Source organism: Dama dama, unplaced genomic scaffold (assembly GCF_033118175.1).
Source record: "Dama dama isolate Ldn47 unplaced genomic scaffold, ASM3311817v1 ptg000126l, whole genome shotgun sequence".
Taxonomy (NCBI): Eukaryota; Metazoa; Chordata; class Mammalia; order Artiodactyla; family Cervidae; genus Dama; species Dama dama.
This window is the reverse complement of record NW_026870935.1, coordinates 917,154-938,557: the sequence shown is the minus strand read 5'-3', so window position 1 is coordinate 938,557 and position 21,404 is coordinate 917,154.

Here is a 21,404-nt window from a genome sequence, read left to right as displayed (position 1 = left end):
AGACCGTTTCATGCTCATCTCATTTTGACACCTTTTGAAGCTCTTCATATTTTTCACACCTTTTCAGGCTGTTCATGATTTTCAACACCGCTTCATGCTCCTCCTATTTTTCAGAACTTTTCATGCTCATCTCTTTTTTCACACCTTTTGAAACTCTTCATATTTTTCACACTTTTTGAAGGTCTTCATATTTTTCACACGTTTTCAGGCTCTTCATGTTTTTCAACACCACTTCATGCTCCTCCTATTTTTCAGACCGTTTCATTCTCCTCATATTTTTGACACCTTTGAAGCACTTCATATATTTCACACCTTTTCAGGCTTTTCATTTTTTCAACCCCACTTCATGCTCCTCCTATTTTTCAGACCGGTTCATGCTCATCTCATTTTGATACCTATTGAAGCTCTTCGTATTTCTCATATTTTTGAAGCTCTTCTTATTTTCACACGTTTTCAGACTCTTCATGGTTTTCAACACCACTTCATGCTCATGCAATTTTTCAGACCGTTTCATGCTCCTCATATTTTTGACACTTTTTGAGGCTTTTAATATTTTTCACACCTTTTCAGGCTCTTCTTGTTTTTGAACACCGTTTCATAATCCTCCTATTTTTCAGACCATTTCTTGCTCGTCATATTTTTCACACCTTTTGAAGCTCTTCATATTTTTCACAACTTTTTAGGCTCTTCATGTTTTTCCACACCACTTCATGCTTCTCCTATTTTTCAGCCCGTTTCATGCTCCTCATGTATTTCACAGCTTTTGAATCTCTTCATGTTTTTCACACCTTTTCAGGCTCTTCATGTTTTTGATCACCGTTTCATGATCCTCCTATTTTTCAGACCGTTTCATGCTCCTCATATTTTTGACACCTTTTGAAGCTCTTCATATATTTCACACCTTTTCAGGCTCTTCATATTTTTGAACACCGCTTCATACTCCTCCTATTTTTTAGACCATTTAATGCTCCCCATCTATTTCACACCTTTTGAAGCTCTTCATATTTTTCACACCTTTTCAGGCTCTTGATGTTTTTCAACACCGCTTCATTCTCCTCCTCTTTTTCAGACCGTTTCATGCTCCTCATATTTTTGACACCTTTTGAAGCTCTTCAAGTTTTTCACCCCTTTTGAAGCTCTTCATATTTTTCTATTTTTGAAGTTCTTCATATTTTCACACCTTTTCAGGCTTTTCATGTTTTTGAACACAGTTTCATGTTCCTCCTATTTTTCAGACCGTTTCATGCTCCTCATATTCTTGACACCTTTTGAAGCTCTTCATATTTTTCACACCTTTTCAGGCTCTTCATGTTTTTGAACACCGCTTCATGCTCCTCCTATTTTTCAGACCGTTTCAGGCTCCTCATAATTTTAACACCTTTTGAAGCTCTTCATATTTCTCACACCTTTTCAGGCTCTTCATGTTTTTGAACACCGCTTCATGCTCCTCCTATTTTTCAGACCGTTTCAGGCTCCTCATAATTTTAACACCTTTTGAAGCTCTTCATATTTCTCACACCTTTTCAGGCTCTTCATGTTTTTGAACACCGCTTCATGCTCCTCCTATATTTCAGAACGTTTCATGCTCCTCATATATTTGACACCTTTTGAAGCTCTTCATATTTTTCACACGTTTTCAGGCTATTCATGATTTTGAACACCGCTTCATGAACCTCCTATTTACAGACCGTTTCATGCTCTTTATATTTTTGACCCCTTTGAAGCTCTTCATATTTTTCACACCTTTTCAGGTTCTTCATGTTTTTCCACACCACTTCATGCTTCTCGTATTTTTCAAACCTTTTCATGCTTCTCATGAATTTCACACCTTTTGAAGCTCTTCATATTTTTCACAACGTTTCAGGCTCTTCATGTTTCTGATCACCGTTTCATGCTACTCCTATCTTTCACACCGTTTCATGCTTCTCATATTTTTGACACCATTTGAAGCTCTTCATATTTTTCACACCTTTTCAGGCTCTTCATGTTTTTGACACCGATCATGATCCTCCAAAATTTCAGATCGTTTCATGCTCTTAATATTTTTGACACCTTTTGAAGCTCTTCATATTTTTCACACCTTTTCAGGCTCTTCATGTTTTTCCACACCACTTCATGCTTCTCATATTTTTCAGAACGTTTCATGCTCCTCATGAATTTCACACCTTTTGAAGTTCTTCATATTTCTCACACCTTTTCAGGCTCCTCATGTTTTTGATCACCGTTTCATGCTCCTCCTATTTCTCAGAACGTTTCATGCTCCTCATATTTTTGACACCTTTTGAAGCTCTTCATATTTTTCACACGTTTTCAGGCTCTTCATGATTTTGAACACAGCTTCATGAACCTCCTATTTTACAGACCGTTTCATGCTCTTTATATATTTGACCCCTTTTGAAGCTCTTCATATTTTTCACACCTTTCAGGCTCTTCATATTTTTCAACACCGTTTCATGCTGATTCTATTTTTCAGGCCGTTTCATGCTCCTCATATTTTTGACACCTTTTGAAGCTCTTCATATTTTTCACACCTTTTCAGGCTCTTCATGTTTTTCAACACCGTTTCATGCTGCTTCTATTTTTCAGACCGTTTCATGCTCCTCATATTTTTCACACCTTTTGAAGCTCTTCATATTTTTCACACCTTTTCAGGCTCTTCATATTTTTTGAACACAGCTTCATGCTCCTCCTATTTTTCAGACCGTTTCATGCTCCTCATATTTTTGACACCTTTTGAAACTCTTCATATTTTTCACACCTTTTCAGGCTCTTCATGTTTTTCAACACCGTTTCATGATCCTCCTATTTTTCAGACCGTTTCATGCTCATCTCATTTTTGACACCTTTTGAAGCTTTTCATATTTTTCACAACTTTTTAGGCTCTTCATGTTTTTGAACACCGCTTCATGGTCCTCCTATTTTTCAGAGAGTTTCATGTTCCTAATATATTTCACTCCTTTTGAAGCTCTTCATATTTTTCACACCTTTTCAGGCTCTTCATGTTTTTCCACACCACTTCATGCTTCTATTTTTCAGCCCGTTCCATGGTCCTCATGTATTTCACACCTTTTGAAGCTCTTCATATTTTTCACACCTTTTCAGGCTCTTCATGTTTTTCAACACCATTTCATGCCGCATCTATCTTTCAGACCGTTTCATTCTTCTCATATTTTTGACACCATTTGAAGCTCTTCATATTTTTCACACCTTTTCAGGCTCTTCATGTTTTTCCACACCACTTCATGCTTCTCCTATTTTTCAGAAAGGTTTCATGCTCCTCATGAATTTCACACCTTTTGAAGCTATTCATATTTTTCACAACTTTTCAGGCTCTTCATGTTTCTGATCACCGTTTCATGCTTCTCCTATCTTTCAGACCGTTTCATGCTTCTCATATTTTTGACACCATTTGAAGCTCTTCATATTTTTCACACCTTTTCAGGCTCTTCATGTTTTTGAACACGATTTCAGGCTCCTCCTATTTTTCGGAATGTTTCATGTTCATCTCATTTTTGACACCTTTTGAAGCTCTTCATAATTTTCACACCTTTTGAATCTCTTCATATTTCTCAAACGTTTTCACACTCTTCATGTTTTTCAACACCCCTTCTTGCTCATCCTATTTTTCAGACCGTTTCATGTTTCTATCATTTCTGACAACTTTTGAAGCTCTTCATATATTTCACACATTTTCAGGCTCTTCATGTTTTTCAACACCACTTCATGCTCCTCCTATTTTTCAGACCGTTTCATGCTCATCTCACTTTTGACACATTTTGAAGCTCTTCATATTTTCCACACCTTTTGAAGCTCTTCATATTTTTCAAACGTTTTCAGGCTCTTCATTTTTTTCAACACCTCTTCTTGCTCCTCCTATTTTTCAGACCGTTTCATGCTCATCTCACTTTTGACACATTTTGAAGCTCTTCATATTTTCCACACCTTTTGAAGCTCTTCATATATTTCACACATTTTCAGGCTCTTCATGTTTTTAACACGACTTCATGCTCTCCTATTTTTTAGACCATTTCCTGCTCATCGATTTTTGACACTTTGAAACTCTTCATATTTTTCACACGTTTTGAAGCTCTTAATATTTTTCACACGTTTTCAGGCTCTTCACGTTTTTCAACACCGTTTCATGCTCCTCCTATTTTTCAGACCGTTTCATGCTCCTCATATTTTTGACGCCTATTGAAGCTCTTCATATTTTTCACACCTTTTCAGGCTCTTCATGTTTTTCAAAGCCACTTCATGCTTCTCCTATTTTTCAGACCGTTTCATGCTCCTCCTGTATTTCACACCTTTTGAAGCTCTTTATATTTTTCACACCTTTTTAGGCTCTTCATGTTTTTGAACACAATTTCAGGCTCCTCCTATTTTTCGGAATGTTTCATGCTCATCTCATTTTTGACACCTTTTGAAGCTCTTCATAAATTTCACACCTTTTGAATCTCTTCATATTTCTCAAACGTTTTCACACTCTTCATGTTTTTCAACACCCCTTCTTGCTCATCCTATTTTTTAGACCGTTTCATGTTTCTATCATTTCTGACAACTTTTGAAGCTCTTCATATATTTCACACATTTTCAGGTTCTTCATGTTTTTCAACACCACTTCATGCTCCTCCTATTTTTCAGACCGTTTCATGCTCATCTCACTTTTGACACATTTTGAAGCTCTTCATATTTTCCACACCTTTTGAAGCTCTTCATATTTTTCAAACGTTTTCAGGCTCTTCATTTTTTTCAACACCGCTTCTTGCTCCTCCTATTTTTCAGATCGTTTCATGCTCCTCATATTTTTGACACCTTTTGAAGCTCTTCATATTTTTCACACCTTTTCAGGCTCTTCATGTTTTTCAACACCGCTTCATGCTCCTCCCATTTTTCAGACCGTTTCATGCTCCTCATATTTTTGACACCTTTTGAAGCTCTTCATATTTTTCACACCTTTTCAGGCTCTTCATGTTTTTCAACACCGCTTCATGCTCTTCCTATTTTTCAGACCGTTTCATGCTCCTCTTATTTTTGACACCTTTTGAAGCTCTTCATATTTTTCACACATTTTCATGCTCTTCATGTTTTTGAATACCGCTTCATGCTCCTCCTATTTTTCAGACCGGTTCATGCTCTTCATATTTTTGACACCTTTTGAAGCTCTTCATATTTTTCACACCTTTTCATGTTTTTCATATTTTTCAACACCACTTCATGCTTCTCCTATTTTTCAGACCGTTTCATGCTCCTGATATTTTTGCACCTTTTGAAGCTCTTCATATTTTTCACACATTTTCAGGCTCTTCAAGTTTTTCAACACCGATTCATGCTCCTCATATTTTTGACACCTGTTGAAGCTCTTCATATTTTTCACACCTTTTCATGTTTTTCATGTTTTTCAACACCACTTCATGCTTCTCCTATTTTTCAGACCGTTTCATGCTCCTCGTATTTTTCACACCTTTTGAAGCTCTTCATATTTTTCAACCTTTTTAGGCTCTTCATGTTTTTGAACACAGTTTCGTGCTCCTCCTATTTTTCAAACTGTGTCATGCTCATCTCATTTTTAACAACTTTTGAAGCTCTTCATATTTTTCACACCTTTTGAAGCTCTTCATATTTCTCAAACGTTTTCAGGCTCTTCATGTTTTTCAACACCCCTTCTTGCTCATCCTATTTTTCAGACCGTTTCATGCTTGTCTCATTTCTGACACATTTTGAAGCTCTTCATATTTTTCACACCTTTTGAAGCTCTTCATATTTCTCAAACGTTTTCAGGCTCTTCATGTTTTTCAAGACCCCTTCTTGCTCATCCTATTTTTCAGACCGTTTCATGCTCCTCATATTTTTGACACGTTTTGAAGCTCTTCATTTTTTTCACACCTTTTGAAGCTCTTCATATTTTTCACACCTTTTCAGGCTCTTCATGTTTATTACACCGCTTCATGCTGCTCCTATTTTTCAGACCGTTTCATGCTCCTCATATTTTTGACACCTTTTGAAGGTCTTCATATCTTTCACACGTTTTCAGGCTCTTCATGTTTTTTACACCGCTTCATGCTGCTCCTATTTTTCAGACCGTTTCATGCTCCTCATATTTTTGACACCTTTTGAAGCTCTTCATATTTTTCACACCTTTTCAGGCTCTTCATGTTTTTGAACACAGTTTCAAACTGTTCCTAATTTTCAGACCGTTTCATGCTCCTCGTATTTTTGACACCTTTTGAAGCTCTTCATATATTTCACAACTTTTCAGGCTCTTCATGTTTTTCAACAGCACTTCCTCCTCCTCCTATTTTTCAGACCCCTTCATGCTCCTCTCATTTTTGACACCTTTTGATGCTCTTCATATTTTTGACACCTTTTGAAACTCTTCATATTTCTCACACATTTTCAGGCTCTTCATGTTTTTCAACACCGCTTCATGCTCCTCCTTTTTTCAGACCGTTTCATGCTCCTCATATTTTTGACACCTTTTGAAGCTCCTCATATTTTTTACACCTTTTGAAACTCTTCATATATTTCATACTTTTTCAGGCTCTTCATGATTTGCAACAACACTTCATGCTCCTCCTATTTTTAGACCGTTTCATGCTCCTCATATTTTTGACACCTTTTGAAGCTCTTCATATTTTTCAAACCTTTTCAGGCTCTTCATGTTTTTGAACACCGTTTCATGCTCCTCCTATTTTTCAAACCATTTCATGATCCTCATGTATTTGACACCTTTGAACGTCTTCATTTTTTTCACACCTTTTCAGGCTCTTCATGTGTTTCAACACCACTTCATGCTCCTCATTTTTTCAGACCGTTTCATGCTCATCTCATTTTTGAAACATTTTGAAGCTCTTCATATTTTTCACACCTTTTGAATCTCTTCATATTTTTGACACCTTTTCAGGCTCTTCATGTTTTAGAACACCGCATCATGCTCCTCCTATTTTTTCAGACCGTTTAATGCTCCTCATGTATTTCACACATTTTGAAGCTCTTCATATATTTCACACTTTTTCAGGCTCTTCATGTTTTTCAACACCAGTTCATGCTCCTCCTATTTTTCGGACCGTTTCATGGTCCCCATATTTTTGACACCTTTTGAAGCTCTTCATATTTTTCACATCATTTCTGTCTCTTCATGTTTTTCAACACCGCTTCATGCTCCTCCAATATTTCAGAACGTTTCATGCTCCTCATATTTTTCACACTTTTTGAAGCTCTTCATATATTTCACACCTTTTCAGTCTCTTCATGTTTTTCACAAATTTTCAGGCATTTCATGTTTTTCAACAATGATTCATGCTCCTCCTATTTTTCACACCGTTTCATGCTCCTCATATTTTTGACACCTTTTGAAACTCTTCATATTTTTCACACCTTTTCAGGCTCTTCATATTATTCAACACCTCTTCATGCTCCTCCTATTTTTCAGACCTTTTAATTCTCCTCATATACTTCACACATTTTGAAGCTCTTCATATATTTCACATCTTTTCAGGCTCCTCATGTTTTAGAGTACCGCTTCATGCTCCTCATATTTTCAGACCGTTTCATGCTCCTCATACATTTGACACCTTTGTAGCTCTTCATATTTTTCACACCTTTTCATGCTCTTCATGTTTTTCAACACCGCTTCATGCTCCTCCTATTTTTCAGACCGTTTCATGCTCCTCATATTTTTGACACGTTTTGAGGATCTTCATTTTTTTCACACCTTTTGAAGCTCTTCATATTTTTCACACCTTTTCAGGCCCTTCATGTTTTTGAACACCGTTTTATGTTCCTCCTATTTTTCAGACCGTTTCATGCTTCTCATGTATTTCACACCTTTTGAAGCTCTCATATTTTTCACACCTTTTCAGGCTCTTCATGTTTTTGAACCCTGTGATGCTCCTCCTATTTTTCAGACCGTCTCATGCTCCTCATATTTTTGAGACCTTTTGAAGCTCTTCATATTTTTCACACCTTTTAAGGCTTTCATGTTTTTCAACAACGCTTCATGCTCCTCCTATTTTTCAGACCGTTTCATGCGCCTCATATTTTTGACACCTTTTGAAGCTCTTCGTATTTTTCACACCTTTTCATGCTCTTTATGTTTTCAACACAGTTTCATGCTCCTCCTATTTTTCAGATCGTTTCATGCTCCTCCTATTTTTCAAACCGTTTCATGCTCATCTCATTTTTGACACCTTCTGAAGTTCTTCATATTTTTCACACCTTTTGAATCTCTTCATATTTTTCTAACCTTTTGAAGCTCTTCATATTATTCACACGTTTTCAGTCTCTTCATGTTTTTCAACACCGATTCATGCTCCTCCTATTTTTCAGACAGTTTCATGCTCCTCATATTTTTGACACATTTTGAGGCTCTTCATATAATTCACACCTTTTCAGGCCCTTCATATTTTGAACACCGTTTCATGCTCCTCGTATTTTTCAGACCATTTCATGCTCCTCATATTTTTGACACCTTTTGAAGGTCTTCATATTTTTCACACCTTTTCAGGCTCTTCATGTTTTTGAACACCGCTTCATGTTCTTCCTATTTTTCAGACCGTTCCATGCTCGTCATATTTTTGACACCTTTTCAGGCTCTTCAGGTTTTTGAACACCGCTTCAAGCTCCTCCTATTTTTCAGACCGTTTCATGCTCTTCATATTTTTGACACATTTTGAAGCTCTTCATATTTTTCACACCTTTTGAGGCTCTTCATGTTTTTCAACACCGTTTCATGCTCCTTCTATTTTTCAGACCGTTTCATGCTCCTCATATTTTTGGCACCTTTTGAAGCTCTTCATATTCTTCACACCTTTTCAGGCTCTTCAGGTTTTTGAACACCGCTTCATGCTCCTCCTATTTTTCAGACCGTTTCATGCCCCTCATGTATTTCACACCTTTTGAGCTCTTCATATTTTTCACACCTTTTCAGGCTCTTCATGTTTTTGAACAACGTTTCATGCCCCTCCTATTTTTCAGACCGTTTCATGCTCCTCATATTATTGGCACCTTTTGAAGTTCTCCATATTTTTCACACCTTTTCAGGTTCTTCATGTTTTTCAAAACCGCTTCATGCTCCTCCTATTTTTCAGACCGTTTCATGCTCCTCTTGTATTTCACAACTTTTGAAGCTCTTCACATTTTTCACACCTTTTCAGGCTCTTCATGTTTTTGAACACCGCTTCATGCTCCTCCTATTTTACACACCGCTTCCTGCTCCTCATATTTTTGACATCTTTTGAAGCTCTTCATATTACTCACACCTTTTCAGGCTCTTCATGTTTTTCAACACCACTTCATGCTCCTCCTATTTTTCAGACCGTTTCATGCTCCTCATATTTTGGACACCTTTTGAAGCTCTTCATATTTTTCAGACCTTTTCAGGCTCTTCATGTTTTTCAACACCGCTTCATTATACTCCTATTTTTCAGAGCGTTTCATGCTCCTCATATTTTTGACACCTTTTGAATCTCTTCATATATTTCACACCTTTTCAGGCTCTTCATGTTTTTGAACACCACTTCATGCTCCTCCTATTTTTCAGACTGTTTCCTGCTCCTCATGTATTTCACACCTTTTGAAGCTCTTCATATATTTCACACCTTTTGAAACTCTTCATATATTTCACAGCTTTTCAGGCTCTTCATGTTTTTGAACAACGTTTCATGCTCCTCCTATTTTTCAGACCGTTTCATGCTCCTCCTTTATTTCAGCCGTTTCATGCTCCTCATATTTTTGGCACCTTTTGAAGCTCTTCATATTTTTCACACTTTTCAGGCTCTTCATGTTTTTCAACACCACTTCATGCTCCTCCTATTTTTCAGACATTTTCATGCTCCTCCTATTTTTCAGACCGTTTCATGTCCTCATAATTTTGACACTTTTTCAAGCTCCTCATATTTTTCACACGTTATGAAGGTCTTCATATATTTCACAACATTTCAGGCTCTTCATGTTTTTCAACACCACTTCATGCTCCTCCTATTTTTCAGAGAGTTTCATGCTCCTCATGTATTTCACACCTTTTGAATCTCTTCATATTTTTCACACCTTTTCAGGCTCTTCATATTTTTCAACACTACTTCTTGCTCCTCCAATTTTTCAGACCGTTTAATGCTCATCTAATTTTTGACACCTTTTGAAGCTATGCGTATTTTTCACAACTTTTCAGGCTCTTCATGTTTTTGAACACCACTGCATGCTTCTCCTATTTTTCAGACAGTATCATGCTATTCATATTTTTCACACCTTTTGAAGCTCTTCATTTATTTCACACCTTTCAGGCTCTTCATATTTTTGAACACCGCTTCATGCTCCTCCTATTTCTCAGACCATTTCATGCTGCTCATGTATTTCACACCTTTTGAAGCTCTTCATATTTTGCACACATTTTCAGGCTTTTCATGTTTTTCACAACCACTTCATGCTGCTCCTATTTTTCAGACCGTTTCATGCACATCTCATTTTTGACACCTTTTGAAGCTCTTCATATTTTTCACACCATTTTCAGGCTCTTCATGTTTTTCAACACCGCTTTATGATCCTCCTATTTTTCAGACCGTTTCATATTCCTCATATTTTTGAGACATTTTGAAGCTCTTCATATTTTCCCACGTTTTCAAGCTCTTTATGGTTTTCAACACCACTTGATGCTCCTCCTATTTTTCATACCGTTTCATGGTCCTCATATTTTTCACACCTTTTGAAATTCTTCATATTTTTCACACATTTTCAGGCTTTTCATGTTTTTCAAAACCGCTTCATGCTTCTCCTATTTTTCAGACCGTTTCATGCTCCTTATAATTTTTACACATTTTGTAGCTCTTCATATTTTTCACCCCTTTTCAGGCTCTTCCTGTTTTTGAACACCACTTCATGCTCCCCCTTATTTTTCAGACCGTATCATGCTCCTCATATTTTTGACAACTTTTGAAGCTCTTCATAATTTTCACACCTTTTCAAGCTCTTCTTGGTTTTGAACAACGCTTCATGCTCCTCCTATTTTTCAGACCGTTTCAAACTTCTCATATTTTTGACACCTTTTGAAGCTATTCACATTTTCCCACCTTTTCAGGCTCTTCATGTTTTTGAACACCGCTTCATGCTCCTCCTATTTCTCAGACCATTTCATGCTCCTCATGTATTTCACACCTTTTGAAGCTCTTCATATTTTGCACACATTTTCAGGCTTTTCATGTTTTTCACAACCACTTCATGCTGCTCCTATTTTTCAGACCGTTTCATGCACATCTCATTTTTGACACCTTTTGAAGCTCTTCATATTTTTCACACCATTTTCAGGCTCTTCATGTTTTTCAACACCGCTTTATGATCCTCCTATTTTTCAGACCGTTTCATATTCCTCATATTTTTGAGACATTTTGAAGCTCTTCATATTTTCCCACGTTTTCAAGCTCTTTATGGTTTTCAACACCACTTGATGCTCCTCCTATTTTTCATACCATTTCATGGTCCTCATATTTTTCACACCTTTTGAAATTCTTCATATTTTTCACACATTTTCAGGCTTTTTTTTTTTTTCAAAACCGCTTCATGCTTCTCCTATTTTTCAGACCGTTTCATGCTCCTCATGTATTTCACACCTTTTGAAGCTCTTCGTATTTTTCACACCTTTTCAGGATCTTCATGTTTTTGAACACCGCTTCATGCCCCTCCTATTTTTCCGACCGTTTCATTCTCCTCATATTTTTGATACCTTTTGAAGCTCTTCATATATTTCACACCTTTTCAGGCTCTTCATGTTTTTAACACCATTTCATGCTCTCCTATTTTTTAGACCATTTACTGCTCATCGATTTTTGACACTTTGAAGGTCTTCATATTTTTCACACCTTTTGAAGCTCTTAATATTTTTCACACGTTTTCAGGCTCTTCACGTTTTTCAACACCGCTTCATGCTCCTCCTATTTTTCAGACCGTTTCATGCTCCTGATATATTTGACACGTTTTGAAGCTCTTCATATTTTTCACCACTTTTCAGTCTCTTCATGTTTTTGAACACCGTTTCATGCTCTTCCAATTTGTCAAACCGTTTCATGCTCCTCATATTTTTGACACCTTTTGAAGCTCTTCATATTTTTGACATCTTTTCAGGCTCTTCATGTTTTTGAACACCACTTCTTGCTCCTTATTTTTTGCAGATCGTTTCATGCTCCTCATATTTTTGACACCTTTTGAAGCTCTTCATATTTCTCACACCTTTTCAGGCTCTTCATGTTTTTCAGCACCGATTCATGCTGCTCCTATTTTTCAGACCGTTTCATGCTCATCTCTTTTTTGACACCTTTTGAAGCTTTGCATATTTTTCACAACTTTTCAGGCTCTTCATGTATTTGAACACCGCTTCAGGCTAATCCTATTTTTCAAAACATATCATGTTCATCATATTTTTCACACTTTTGAGGCTCTTCATATTTTTCACACCTTTTCATGGTCTTCATGTTTTTGAACACCACTTCATGCTCCTCCTATTTTTCAGACCGTTTAATCCTCCTCATGTATTTCACACCTTTTGAAGCTCTTCATAATTTTCACATCTTTTCATGCTCTTCATGTTTTTGAACACCATTTCATGCTCCTCCTATTTTGCAGACGGTTTCATGCTCCTCATATTTTTACACCTTTTCAAGCTCTTCATATATTTCACACCTTTTCAGGCTCTTCATGTTTTGAACACCGCTTCATGCTCCTCCTATTTTTCAGACCGTTTCAGGCTCATCTCATTTTTTACACCTTTTGAAGCTCTTCATATTTTGCACACCTTTCCAGGCTCTTCATGTTTTTCAGCTCCACTTCATGCTCCTCCTATTTTTCAGACCGTTTCATGCTCCTCATATTTTTCACACCGTGTGAAGCTCTTCATATTTTTCAAACCTTTTCAGGCTCTTCATGTTTTTCAGCACCGCTTCATGCTCCTCCTATTTTTCAGACCGTTTCATGCTCATCTCATTTTTTACACTTTTTGAAGCTCTTCATATTTTTCACACCTTTTCTGGCTCTTCATGTTTTTGAACATAGCTTCATACTCCTCCTATTTTTCAGACCGTTTCATTCTTCTCATGTTTTTGAAACCTGTTGAAGCTCTTCACATTTTTCACACCTTTTCAGGCTCTTCACGATTTTCAACACCGCTTCATGATCCTCCTATTTTTCAGACCGTTTCATGCTCTTCCTATTTTTGAGACTGTTTCAGGCTCCTCATATTTTTGACAGGTTTTGAAGCTCTTCATATTTTTCACACCTTTTCAGGGTCTTCATGTTTTTCAACACCGCTTCATGCTCCTCCTATTTTACAGACCGTTTCATGCTCCTCTCATTATTCATACCTTTTGAAGCTCTTCTTATTTTTCACACCTTTTCAGGCTCTTCATGTTTTTGAACACCGCTTCATGCTCCTCCTATTTATCAGACCGTTTCATGTTACTCTTATTTTTCAGACCGTTTCAAGCTCCTCATATATTTGACACCTTTTGAAGCTCTTCATATTTTTCACAGCTTTTCAGGATCTTCATGTTTTTCAACACTGTTTCATGCTCCTCCTATTTTTCAGACCGTTTCATGCTCCTCCTATTTTTCAGACCGTTTCATGCTCCTCATGTATTTCACACCTTTTGAAGCTCTTCATATTTTTCACACCTTTTCAGGCTCTTCATATTTTTCACACATTTTCAGGCTCTTCATGTTTTTCAACACCGCTTCTTGCTCCTCCTATTTTTCAGATCGTTTCATGCTCCTCATATTTTTGACACGTTTTGAAGCTCTTCATATTTTTCACACCTTTTCAGGCTCTTCATGTTTTTGAACACCATTTCATGCTCCGCCTATTTTTCAGACCGTTTCATTCTCCTCATATTTTTGACACCTTTTGAAGCTCTTCATATTTTTCACACCTTTTGAAGCTCTTCATATTGTTCACACCTTTTCAGGCTGTTCATGTTTTTCAACACCGCTTCATGCTCCTGCTATTTTTCAGACCGTTTCATACTCCTCATATTTTTGACATTTTTTAAGGCTCTTCATATTTTTCACACCTTTTCAGGCTCTTCATGTTTTTGAACACGGTTTCATGATCCTCCTATTTTTCAGAAAGTTTCATGCTCCTCACAATTTTGACACCTTTTAAAACTCTTCATATTTTTCACACCTTTTCAGGCTCTTCCTGTTTTTCAACACCATTTCATGCTCCTCTTATTTTTCAGACCGTTTCATGCTGCTCCTATTTTACAGACCGTTTCATGATCCTCATATTTTTGAAACCTTTTGAAGCTCTTCATATTTTTCACACCTTTTCAAGCTCTTCAAGATTTTCAACAACGCTTCATGCTCCTCCTTTTTTTCAGACCGTTTCGTGCTCCTCATATATTTGACAGCTTTTGAAGCTCTTCATATTTTTCACACCTTTTCAGGCTCTTCATGTTTTTCAACACAGCTTCATGCTCCTCCTATTTTTCAGACCGTTTCATTCTCCTCATATATTTGACACATTTTAAAGCTCTTCCTATTTTTCCACAACTTTTCAGGCTCTTCATGATTTTCAACACCGCTTAATGCTCCTCCTATTTTTCAGACCGTTTCATGCTCATTTCATTTTTGACACCTTTTGAAGCTCTTCATATTTTTCATACCTTTTCAGGCTCTTCATATTTTTCGCACCTTTTCAGGCTCTTCATGTTGTTGAACACAGCTTCATGCTCCTCCCATTTTTCAGACCTTTTAATGCTCCTCATAATTTTGACACCTTTTGAAGCTCTTCATATTTTTCACCCCTTTTCAGGATCTTCATGTTTTTGAACACCTCTTCATGCTCCTGCTATTTTTCAGACCGTTTCATGCTCATCTCATTTGACAGCTTTTGAAGCTCTTCATATTTTTCACATCTTTTGAAGCTCTTCATATTTTTCACACATTTTCAGACTCTTCATGCTTTTCAACACCGCTTCTTGCTCCTCCTATTTTTCAGACCGTTTCATGCTCCTCATATTTTGACACGTTTTGAAGCTCTTCATATTTTTCACACCTTTTCAGGCTCTTCATGTTTTTGAACACCGTTTCATGCTCCGCCTATTTTTCAGACCGTTTCATTCTCCTCATATTTTTGACAACTTTTGAAGCTCTTCATATTTTTCACACCTTTTGAAGCTCTTCATATTTTTCACACCTTTTCAGGCTCTTCATGTTTTTCAACACCGCTTCATGCTCCTGCTATTTTACAGACCATTTCATACTCCTCATATTTTTGACATTTTTTAAGGCTCTTCATATTTTTCACACCTTTTCAGGCTCTTCATGTTTTTGAACACGGTTTCATGATCCTCCTATTTTTCAGAAAGTTTCATGCTCCTCATATTTTTGACACCTTTTAAACCTCTTCATATTTTTCACACCTTTTCAGGCTCTTCATGTTTTTCAACACCGGTTCATGCTCCTCCTCTTTTTCAGAAAGTTTCATGCTCCTCATATTTTTGAAACCTTTTGACGCTGTTCATATTTTTCTCACATTTTCTGGCTCTTCCTGTTTTTCAACACCATTTCATGCTCCTCTTATTTTTCAGACCGTTTCATGTTGCTCCTATTTTTCAGACCGTTTCATGATCCTAATATTTTTGAAACCTTTTGAAGCTCTTCATATTTTCACACCTTTTCAAGCTCTTCAAGATTTTCAACATCGCTTCATGCTCCTCCTTTTTTTCAGACCGTTTCATGCTCATCTCATTTTTGACAGCTTTTGAAGCTCTTCATATTTTTCACACCTTTTCAGGCTCTTCATGTTTTTGAACACCGCTTCATGCTCCTCCTTTTTTTCAGACCGTTTCTTTCTCCTCTTATATTTGACACTTTTTGAAGCTCTTCATATTTTTCACACCTTTTCAGGCTCTTCATGTTTTTCAACACCGATCCAAGCTCCTCCTATTTTTCAGACAGTTTCATGCTCCTCATATTTTTCACACCTTTTGAAGCTCTTCATATTTTTCACACCTTTTCAGGCTCTTCAGGTTTTTCAGCTCCACTTCATGCTCCTCCTATATTTCAGACCGTTTCATGCTGCTCAAATTTTCTACACCTTTTCAAGCTCTTCATATTTTTCACACCTTTTCAGGCTCTTCATGTTTTTGAACACAGCTTCATGCTCCTCCTATTTTTCAGATCGTTTCATGCTCCTCCTATTTTCCGACCGTTTCTTGCTCCTCATACTTTTGACACTTTTTGAAGCTCTTCATATTTTTCACACCTTTTCTGGCTCTTCATGTTTTTGAATACAGCTTCATGCTCCTCCAATTTTTCAGACCGTTTCATGCTCGTCATATTTTTCACACCTTTTAAAGCTCTTCATATTTTTCTCACCTTTTCATGCTCTTCATGTTTTTCAGCACCAGTTCATGCTCCTCCTATTTTTCAGACCGTTTCATGCTCATCTCATTTTTTACACCTTTTGAAGCTCTTCATATTTTCCACACCTTTTCAGGCACTTCATGTTTTTCAGCTCCACTTCATGCTCCTCCTATTTTTCAGACCGTTTCATGCTGCTCTCATTTTTTACACCTTTTGAAGCTCTTCATATTTTTCACACCTTTTCAGGCTCTTCATGTTTTTCAACACAGCTTCATGCTCCTCCTATTTTTCAGATCGTTTCATGCTACTCCTATTTTTCAGACCTTTTCTTGCTCCTCATATTTTTGACACTTTTTGAAGCTCTTCATATTTTTCACACCTTGTCTGGCTCTTCATGTTTTTCAACACAGCTTCATGCTCCTCCTATTTTTCAGACCGTTTCATTCTCCTCAAGTTTTTGACACCTGTTGAAGCTCTTCACATTTTTCACACCATTTCAGGCTCTTCACGATTTTCAACACCGCTTCATGATCCTCCTATTTTTTCAGTCCGTTTCATGCTCTTCCTATTTTTCAGACCGTTTCATGCTCCTCATATTTTTCAGACCGTTTCCTTCTCCTCATATATTTGACACATTTTGAAGCTCTTCCTATTTTTCCACACCTTTTCAGGCTCTTCATGTTTTTCCACACCGTTTAATGCTCCTCCTATTTTTCAGACCGTTTCATGCTCATCTAATTTTTGAGACCTTTTGAAGCTCTTCATATTTTTCACATTTTTGAAGCTCTTCATATTTTTCACACCTTTTCAGCCTCTTCATGATTTTCAACACCGCTTAATGCTCCTCCTATTTTTCAGACCGTTTCATGCTCATCTCATTTTTTACACCTTTTGAAGCTCTTCATAATTTTCACACCTTTTCAGGCTCTTCATATTTTTCGCACCTTTTCAGGCTCTTCATGTTGTTGAACAGAGCTTCATGCTCCTCCTATTTTTCAGACCGTTTAATGCTCCTCATAATTTTGACACCTTTTTAAGCTCTTCATATTTTTCACCCCTTTTCAGGCTCTTCATGTTTTTGAACACAGCTTCCTGCTCCTCCTATTTTTCAGACCGTTTCATGCTCCTCCTATTTTCTGACCGTTTCTTGCTCCTCATATTTTTGACACTTTTTGAAGGTCTTCATATTTTTCACACCTTTTCAGGCTCTTCATGTTTTTGAACACAGCTTCATGCTCCTCCTATTTTTCAGATCGTTTCATGCTCCTCCTATTTTCTGACCGTTTCTTGCTCCTCATATTTTTGACACTTTTTGAAGGTCTTCATATTTTTCACACCTTTTCAGGCTCTTCATGTTTTTGAACACTGCTTCATGCTCCTCGTATTTTTCAAACCATTTCATGATCCTCATGTATTTCACACCTTTGAACCTCTTCATATTTTTCACACCTTTTCAGGCTCTTCATGTGTTTCAACACCACTTCATGCTCCTCAGCTTTTTCAGACCGTTTCATGCTCATTTCATTTTTGAAACATTTTGAAGCTCTTCATATTTTTCACACCTTTTGAATCTCTTCATATTTTTGACACCTTTTCAGGCTCTTCATGTTTTTGAACACCTCTGCATGCTCCTCCTATTTTTCAGGGCGTTTAATGCTCCTCATGTATTTCACACCTTTTGAAGCTCTTCATATTTTTCTCACCTTTTCAGGCTCTTCATGTTTTTGAACACCGCTTCATGCTCCTCATATTTTTCAGACCGTTTCCTGCTCCTCATATATTTCAAACCTTTTGCACCTCTTCATATTTTTCACACCTTTTCAATGTCTTCATGTTTTTGAACACCGTTTCATGCTGCTCCTATTTTTCACAACGTTTCATGCTCCTCATATTTTTGACACCTTTTGAAGCTCTTCATATTTTTCACACCTTTTCAGGCTCTTCATATTTTTGAACACCTCTTCCTCTTCCTCCTATTTTTCAGACCGTTTCTTGCTCCTCATGTATTTCACACCTTTTGAAGCCCTTCATATTTTTCACACCTTTTCAGGCTCTTGATGTTTTTCCACACCACTTCATGCTTCTCCTATTTTTCAACACGTTTCATGCTCCTCATGTATTTCACACCTTTTGAAGCTCTTCATATTTTTCACACCTTTTCAGGCTCTTCATGTTTTTCAACACCGCTTCATGCTCCTCCTATTTTTCAGACCGTTTCATGAACCTCATATTTTTCTCACCTTTTGAAGCTCTTCATATTTTTCACACCTTTTCAGGCTCCTCATGTTTTGCAACACCGCTTCATGGTCCTCCTATTTTTCAGACCGTTTCATACTCCTCATATTTTTTACAACTTTTGATGCTCTTCATGTTTTTTCACACCTTTTCAGGTTCTTCATTTTTTCAACACCACTTCATGCTCCTCCTATTTTTCAGACCGTTTCATGCTCATCTCATTTTTGACACCTTTGGAAGCTTTTCATATTTTTCACAATTTTTCAGGCTATTCATGTTTTGAACACCGCTTCATGCTCCTCCTATTTTTCAGACCGTATCATGCTCCTCATATTTTGACACCTTTTGAAGCTCTTCATATATTTCACACCTTTTCAGTCTCTTCTTTTTCTTCAACACCACCTCATGCACCTCCTATTTTTCAGACCGTTTCATGATCATCTCATTTTTGACACCTTTTGAAGCTCTTCATATTTTTCACACCTTTTCAGGCTCCTCATTTTTTTCAACACCACTTCATTCTCCTCCTATTTTTCAGACCGTTTCATGCTCATCTCTTTTTTGACACCTTTTGAAGCTCTTCATATTTTTCACACATTTTGATGCTCTTAATATTTTTCACACCTTTTCTGGCTCTTCATGTTTTTCAACACCGGTTCATGGTACTCCTATTTTTCAGACCGTTTCTTGCACCTCATATATTTCACACCTTTAGAAGCTCTTCATATTTTTCACACATTTTCAGGCTCTTCATGTTTTCAACACCGCTTCCTGCTCCTCCTCTTTTTCAGAACGTTTCATGCTCCTCATATTTTTGACACCTTTTGAAGCTCTTCATGTTTCTCACAGCTTTTCAGGTTCTTCATGTTTTTCAACACTACTTCATGCTCCTCCTATTTTTCAGACGGTTTCATGCTCATCTCATTTTTGACACCTTTTGAAGCTCTTCATAATTTTCACATCTTTTGAAGCTCTTCATATTTTTCACACGTTTTCAGGCTCTTCATGTTGTTCAACACCCTTTCTTGCTCCTCCTATTTTTCAGACCATTTCATGCTCCTCATATTTTTGACACGTTTTGAAGCTCTTCATATTTTTCACACCTTTTCAGGCTCTTCATGTTTTTGAACACCGTTTCATAGTCCTCCTATTTTTCAGACCGTTTCATGCTCCTCATATTTTTGACAACTTTTGAAGCTCTTCATATTTTTCACTACTTTTCAGGGTCTTCCTGTTTTGAACACCGCTTCATGCTCCTCCTATTTTTCAGAACTTTTCATGCTCCTCATATTTTTGACACCTTTTGAAGCTCTTCATATTTTTCACACCTTTTCAGGCTCTTCATGTTTTTGAACACCATTTCATGCTCCTCCTATTTTACAGACCGTTTCATTCTCGTCATATTTTTGACACCTTTTGAAGCTCTTCATATATTTCACACCTTTTCAGGCTTTTCATTATTTTCAACGCCACTTCATGCTCCTCTTATTTTTCAGACCGTTTCATGCTCATCTCATTTTGACACCTTTTGAAGTTCTTCATGTTTTTCACATCTTCTGAAGCTCTTCATATTTTTCACAAATTTTCAGGCTCTTTATGATTTTCAACACCGCTTCATGCTCCTCCTATTTTTCAGACCGTTTCATGTTCATCCCCTTTTTACACCTTTTGAAGCTCTTCATATTTTTCACACCTTTTGAAGCTCTTCATATTTTGCATATTTTTGAAGTTCTTCATAATTTCACACGTTTTCAGACTCTTCATGTTTTTCAACACCACTTCATGCTCCTCCTATTTTTCAGACCGTTTCATGCTCCTCATATTTTTGACACCTTTTGAAGCTCTTCATATTTTTCACACCTTTTCAGGCTCTTCATGTTTTTGAACACCGCTTCATGCTCCTCCTATTTTTCAGACCGTTTCATGCTCCTCATATTTTTGACAACTTTTGAAGCTTTTCATATTTTTCAGCCCTTGTCAGGCTCTTGAATTTTTTCAACACCACTTCATGCTCCTCCTTTTTTGCAGACCGTTTCATGCTCCTCATATTTTTGACACCTTTTGAAGCTCTTCATATTTTGCACACCTTTTCAGGCTCTTCATGTTTTTGAACACCGCTTCATGATCCTCCTATTTTTCTGACCTTTTCATGCTCCTCATATTTTTGACAACTTTTGAAGCTCTTCATATTTTTCACAACTTTTCAGGCTTTTCCTGTTTTTGAACACCGCTTCATGCTCCTCCTATTTTTCAAACCGTTTCATGCTCCTCATATTTTTGACACCTTTTGAAGCTCTTCATATTTTTCACACCTTTTCAGGCTCTTCATGTTTTTGAACACCGCTTCATGCTCCTCCTATTTTCAGACCGTTTCATTCTCCTCATATTTTTGACACCTTTTGAAGCCCTTCATATATTTCACACCTTTTCCGTCTCTTCTTTTTTTTCAACACCACTTCATGCTCCTCCTATTTTTCAGACCGTTTCATGCTCATCTCATTTTTGACACCTTTTGAAGCTCTTCATATTTTTCACACCTTTTCAGGCTCTTCATGTTTTTGAACACCGCTTCATGCTCCTCTTATTTTTCAGACTGCTTCATACTCCTCTCATTTTTGAAACCTTTTGAAGTTCTTCATATTTTTGACACCTTTTGAAGCTCTTCATATTTCTCACACGTTTTCAGGCTCTTCATGATTTTCAACACCGATTCATGCTCCTCTTCTTTTTCAGACCGTTTCATGCTCCTCATATTTTTGATACCTTTTGAATCTCCTCATATTTTTTACACCTTTTGAACCTCTTCATATATTTCACACTTTTTC